At 40.3% G+C, this 7,042-nt stretch overlaps 1 pseudogene; it reads right to left on the bottom strand.

Annotated features, from left to right (window-relative positions):
* Nucleotides 1-4,136: 4,136 nt before the first annotated feature.
* On the bottom strand, nt 4,137-4,589 carry LOC122203114 (annotated as a pseudogene).
* Nucleotides 4,590-7,042: the final 2,453 nt, after the last annotated feature.

Genomic DNA, 7,042 nt, shown 5'->3' on the forward strand with positions numbered 1-7,042 from the left:
TCTGTTGTCTTCTCATACTCTTGGCTGACTTACCTTCACCCCCTGGGCACTTGGGAACACACTCCCAGCTGGGTGGAGAGGCCTCTAAGAGCTGCCAGATTTAGAATGAGCATGTCCTCCACAGAAAAGTAATTAAAATGTTCCAGTGTAGTTCCTCTGAGAGAGCTAGAAACTCTCAACTTCTCTCCTGCTAGTTTATCAAAAAACTCCTGGGTAGACATTGAACGCCATTAACAGTGCCAAACATAGAATGTTTTTTTTATATAGAAATAATGTATGTATTTATTCTTAAGGCCAAGTGAAAGTCCACTATTCTCTTTTTAGACATTTTTATTTGATGGGGTGTATGCATGTGTGTGCTTGTGTGTGTGTGTGTGTGTGTGTGTGTGTGTGTGTGCATGCGTGAGAGAGACAGAGACAGAGACAGAGAGCCACCCCATAGGAGAGCCAGATGGTGTCCTGGTCTAACTGAAGTCCATGTTGTATGCTATTTTTCAAAGAGGTGCAGTAAGAATCTTTGAGAATTCACCAGTCTCTTCCAATTTTTATCATTTCACAGTTACTTTCAGAAGTGGCTTACTAAGAGCATCTCATTTAAGCCCAGGAGTAAGTTAATATATCAAGAGAAACATTCAAAACCTTGATGCCTTTTGTTTGTAATTTCCTTGTGTGTTTTATGTCCCCCAGAGCAGATAAACAAGGGATGTTCACTAATTAGAGTCAGAAACCTCTCAGCCCAAAATGTCTGGAAAATCCTATGTTCTGTTAGTTCTAATATACATGCATCAGCCATAAGGGATATCTAATAGTGCAAGACAATAAAATCCCTTCATGTTTTCTGTTTTAGGGAAATCCTGCATGGTTGCATTAGGGTCATAAAAAATTACTAATGTGTTTTCTCATGGCGCTGGGCCATAACATAAGGCCCTGTGCAATGGTATTGTAAGCAGCCTGTAATCACAAACAAATGTATTCCACCAGCAGATGAGATGTTATATGAGAAAGTGTGAGAGGTTAGAGTTTGAGCCTTGGTGTCAGCTATGAAGCAGGTCCCTCCATAGTTGAAGACCCCAGAGGCCATGCAAATGAAAATGACAGTGCCTGGGAGATGGGGGTGGGAAGGGGGATGCCAAGAGAGATGAGGTCATCACAAAGAACATCCAGTTTCCCTCTGAATGGAAAATAAGAAAAGGCTTCAACTCTGGTGCTATCAGGACTGAGAAAGGAGGTGGAGTTGGTGGGCCAGGTTGAGGGAGATTTGGGAATCTCCATGAGGAGGAGACAAGTGACAGGATGGAGGATGGGTCAAACACAGAGCGAGAAGTCCCGGAGCCAGCCTTGTTTCAGCAAGTGGAATGGGTTGGCTGCTTCTGTCACCACTTATCTGACGTGTGCAATGTCAGCTTAGTGCGTGAGGAGGTAGACTGTTAACATAATGGCAAGAGTTGTCCCCACTACAGGTCTGGTTTGGAAGGACACTCAGGGCTCCTTTCATAGACCAAGCATCATTGGCATCATTCCGTCCAGATGAAAGGAAACTCTCATGAAGAAGTTGATGCATTTTATCTTAGCTTCCAAAAAAGAAGTTTTGAGCTGTGAACAGTGACATTTCTCCAGGTTAGTTTCTGTGACAAGGAGGAATGTTTTCCAGAATTCTCAGATGTGGGAGGAAAAAAGCCATAGGAGCAGTATAATCAGATTACTCAGAAACAGTGCATTTACCCAGAAACAATGGTGTGCAGTGGAAACGTACCAGTTAAAAATCCTGGCTCCACCACTCCCTGACTGATTTTGAGCAAATTATTTATGCTCTCCAAACCTTGCTTCCCTCTTCTGAAAACAGGGAGAGAAATATCTGCCTTAATGATTGTTGTAAAAATAAATCTCCCACTTTAACCACTACTTTTATGCCAGCAACTTTCAAGTCTTTTCTCTCCAGCCCAAATTTCTTTTCCAAGTTTCACGTCCATACACTCTAACCCATGTCCCACAGGCTTTTCAAAACCAAATGTTCCAGACGGAAACCATCATCTTTCCTCTCTCTAACCTCACAGATCTGTTTTCTACTCAGTTAAAGATGCCATCAGGTGTCTCCAGAAAACTTATCTCTCGAATTTCTTTCTCCTTGTCACCACTCTCCAATCAAATAAACTGCCAGGTTTCAGCTCTTGATTCCAGCTCTCTTGAAGCTTAGTAGCTATATCTCCATCTCTAGTTTGGGTGCCTAGATCATTGTAAGAGTCCTCTGTCCCTAAGGTTGGCCCATTCTCCACAATCCATCCAGAGACATCTTTGGGAAGAGCAAGTAATTTTGGTTTACTCCCCTCCTTACACAACATCTCACTGCCCTCAGGATATTTCTCACCCTGGCTGGCAAGATCTAGTCCTTTCTTACCACCCCGGCATCATGTTTGGTTTCCATAGTTCTGGCATTGTAAGTTCTCTCTATCCTGAACACTGTTGACTTTCATTCACCTCTGGCCCTTCACAGAGGTTGTTCTCTCTGCCTGGAATCTGCTTCTCTCCCCGTGTCTCCCCTCCCCCTTACCTGACTAATTGCCACTCATCCTCAGGTCAACGTAGATGTCACCTCCCATAAGAGCCTTTCCTGTGCCCTCAAGGCTGGATATGTACTCTATCATGTGCTGCCACCATACCTTATAATCTCCTTATCACAGGCACATAGACCTCACAATACTGGACTACCCTACAATTGCCAGTCTCCTCTACTAGACAGTAAGCTCTTTAAGGACCTTGTATCTTCTTTAAAGGAAGGAAGAGAGGAACGGAATAATGTGACATGTTAAGCACCTAACACAGAATCAGTCACATGAGCACCTAGCACAGGATCAGTCATATGCCAACAAATGCTAGTCTCCACTCTATATTGATAAAATACACATCTTTACTTTTCCGAACTGGGGCCCATAATTACTTTTTCACACTGAGCAAAGTGGTGAAGTCTCTTCACATCCAGGAATGCTAAATTTCTATAGTCTGCCAAGTGTGCCCCAAACTCAGCAGGCTGTATCAGTTTCAGAAGCTTCCAGATTGAAGGTTTTGTCTGACAAGGTCTTTATTCTCCTTCACTTTTTTTTTTTTTTAATTACTAGACTGTATTTTCTAGAGCATTCACTGAGTGAAAAATACAGAATCCTCATATACCTCCTTACTTCTCACCCACACACAGTTTCCCCTATTATTAACATCTTGCATTGGTGTGGTACATTTATTACTATTGATGAACCAGTGTTGATACATTTTTATTAACTAACGTCCGTAGTTTACAATAGGATTCACTCTTTGTATCGTACAAATTTGGGGGTTTTGATGAATGTATGACATGTATCCACCATTATGATATCATACAGAATAGTTTCATCCTAAAAGACTCCAGTGTTACAGTAAGACTCCTTACCCCTTCTCACATTCCCAAACCCCTGGCAACCACTGATATTTTTATTGTCTATAGTTTTGTTTTTTCCAGAATGTCCTACAATTGGAATCATACAATATGTAGGCATTTCAGATTGTCTTCTTTTACTTGATAATTAGCTTTTAAGGTTCCTTCCTGTCGTTTCATGGCTTGATAGATTATTCCTTTTTATCACTGAATAATATTCCATTCTTTGGATGTACTACAATTTGTCCATTCACCTGTTGAAGGACATGTTGGATGCTTTTAATTTGGAGCAATTATGAATAAACATTTATGTGAACATTTCTGGGTAGACATGAGTTTTCAATGTATTTGTGTAAATATCAAGGAGCACAATTGGTGGATCATATGGTAGACTATGTTTGGCTTTGTAAGAAACTGCCAAAATGTCTTCCAACGTGGCTGTGCTATTTTGCATCCCCACCAGCAGTAAGAGCTCCTGCTGCTCCACATCCTTGTCAGTATTTGGTGCTGTCAGTGTTTGGGATTTTTTCCATTTGAACAGGTGTGTAGCAGGATCTCATTGTTGTTTTCATTTGCAATTCTATAAAGATATAATATTGAGCATCTTTTCATGTGCTTATTTTCCATCTGTATATCATCTTTGGTGAGGTATTTGTTCAGGTTTTGGCCTACTTTCTGTTGTTGTTGTTGTTGTCCAAGGTTTATTGAAGATAATACAGCCCAATAGAAAGATTCAAACAGATCCACGTGGTGTTTTGAAATTGATCAAAACTGTAGACTGAGTGTCTACAATCTGTAGATTGGACAGACTGCCAAAGTCCAAGAGTTTCAGCATTTCCTTAGTGTCAGAATCTACTTCAATGATCTCCTGATCCAGGGCTGAGACCTCAGAAACATAATTCTTTTTTCTCCTCCTGCAGTGTGGTGAGATTCCTCTCACCAGGCATCTCTGAATCCGCTTCATTAGATGTGTGACATAGCTTGCAATCTTGTTGTGAGCTTCTTGCTGGGAATAATGGTGATCTCCTCACACGTGTGCTCATTGGCGTGGAAGTACTTCCAGGAGTGTGTAGTACTTCTCAGTGATGACTCGGGTGGCCTTCTTCATGGTTTTGGTGTGAATGCAGCCTGTGTTGGTGGAAAGGGTAAAAGAGCAGTTTTGGCCTACTTTTTCATTGGGCTTCATTGTTCTCTTATCATTGAGTTTTAAGAGTTCTTTGCATATTTTGGCTACAAGTCTCTTATCAAATGTGTGTTTTACAAATATATTTTTCCAGTCTGTGGCTTGTTTTTCACACACATAATCTCCTTCACTTTTTAAAAAAAGTTTATTTATTTATTTTGAGAGAGAGGGAAAGAGAGGGTGAATGGGGGAGGGACAGAGACAGAGAGGGAGAGAGAATCCCAAGCAGGCTCTGTTCTGTCAGCACAGAGTCTGACGTGGGACTCAATCTCATGAACCACGAGATCATTATCTCAGCCAATATCAAATTGGACTCTTAACTGATTGAGTCACCCAGGCACCCCATCCTTCATTTTTGAATGACAGTTTTGAGGGATATAGAACTCTGGGTTGGTCGGTTTTTTCTTTCAACATTTTAAATATTTCACTCTTCTCTCTTGTTGCTTGCATGGCTTTTGATGAGATGCCCAATGTAATTCACACCTTTCCTTCCCTATATGTAAGATGTTTTGTTTCTCTAGCTTCTTTAAGGATTTTCTCTTGGTCATTGATTCTCTGAAATTTGAGTATGATATGCCAAGGTATATACCTTTTGATATTTATCCAACCTGGTATTCTCTGAGCTTCCTGAATCTGTAGTTTGGTGTCTGTTCTTGGCCATTATAATTTCAAATATTTTCTCTACTCCATTCTCACTTTCTTCTTGTGATATCCAGCTATACATAAGTTTCATCTGTTGTAATTGTCTCACTGTTCTTGGGTGTTCTGTTTTATTTCATTTCCACTTGTTTTTCCTCTATGCATCTCAGTTTGAAAAGTTTATATTGACGTATCTGAAAGCTCACTGACTCTTTCCCCATTCATATCCAGTCTACTAATGATTCCATTGGAGATATTCTTCACTTCTGTTACAGTATTTTTTATATGTAGCCTTTCTTTTTTATTCTTTCTTAAGAGTTTCCATCTTTTTGCTTACATTAACCACTTGTTTTGCATGTTGCCTATTTTCTTCCATTAGAGCCTTTAACATATTCAACATAATGATTTTAAATTCCCTGTCTAATAATTCTAGTAACTGTGTTATATCTATGTATGGTTCTGACACTTGCTCTCTTTCTTCAGGCTGTGTTTTTTTGTTTGTTTGTTTTGCCGTGTAATTTTTTGTTGAAAGCCTCACGTGATGTATCAGGTAATAGGCCATTAGTGTGAGATTTTGTGTTAACCTGGCTAGGAGTTGGGCTGTGTTTAATGTTTGCTGGAGCTGTAGGTGCCAGAAGCTTCAAAGTTCTCTTACATCCTCGTTTTATCTCCCTTGTTAACTTTGGGCTTTCCTAAGTACTTCACCTTAGAGAAAACCTGTCTCTCAGAACTCTTTCAGCTGTAGGCCACTGTTATTATACTGAAGCCCTGTTGGTGGCAGTGGTGGGGGTATATGTGGAGGAGGGGAAGCATTCTATAATCTTATTACTAAGCTCAGTCTCTAAGTGGGCCTGTGTCCCTGGGCAATGCCCTTCACAGCTATCCTAGCTATCTTCCCTTCCTCCTTAGGCAGGCTACAGAGGAGTCTGTGAAAATTAAGTGTAGGGCAAAACTGTTTGTTTGGGGCCTTAGTGTACATCCTCTGCTCCTAGAAGCAGTATTGGGATCGTAAGTGTTGAAAAGAGTGAGAAGGACAAATCTTTCAGGAGACCTAACTCTGAAGAAAGGCTGGAGATTCTAGGATTGACTCAAATAGAATTTGGAGCAAGAGCGTGGTGGCTGGGGTGATAATGTGGTGATATTAACTGGCTGATGGTTTCTCTATGGGTTAAAGAATGAACAGGGAAGTTCTGGACTAGAAGACAAAATGCAGGTGAAATTATTAAGGAAGGTTTAGATGATTCAAGGATTGAGAGAATGAATGAGTCGACTAGACAGAAACTGCAGGTTATATAAATCATGGTCAGTGAGCTAAACTACATTAAGGTACTGTGAGTGACCATGTGCATCAACTGTAACAAAAACTGGCATGTGTCTGTGACTAGTAGAAACCAGCCCATTAGAGTGCATTAAGCATAGACATTACAGATCCACCCTGACTGTTTTGCTGACATGCAGGGTGAGAAGGATATAACTGAGAACTTTCCCCAACAATACAGCATACAGATATTTAAATGTTATTTGAAGCATATCATGATCCTAAATTAGCAGCTAATACACCCAGTTGACACATTCAATCCAGCTAGAAGCCCCATTCCATTTCTACCCTAGACTAACCAGCCCAGTTTGCTCAAGGTCAAGAGCAGGAAAAAAAAAAATTAATTCCTGGTTTTTCAAATAGTTTGTTTTTTTATAATGGAAAATCTCTGCTTCTGTCTCATTGCTTTATACTTATCTCTGACGTACAGGCCAACTCTAAGATTTATTTACATTTTAGTAAGGTAGTTTTCCTCTTTAGAAAGAACAGACTATACTAT

The sequence above is a fragment of the Panthera leo genome, chromosome D3 (assembly GCF_018350215.1).
Source record: "Panthera leo isolate Ple1 chromosome D3, P.leo_Ple1_pat1.1, whole genome shotgun sequence".
Lineage (NCBI taxonomy): Eukaryota > Metazoa > Chordata > Mammalia > Carnivora > Felidae > Panthera > Panthera leo.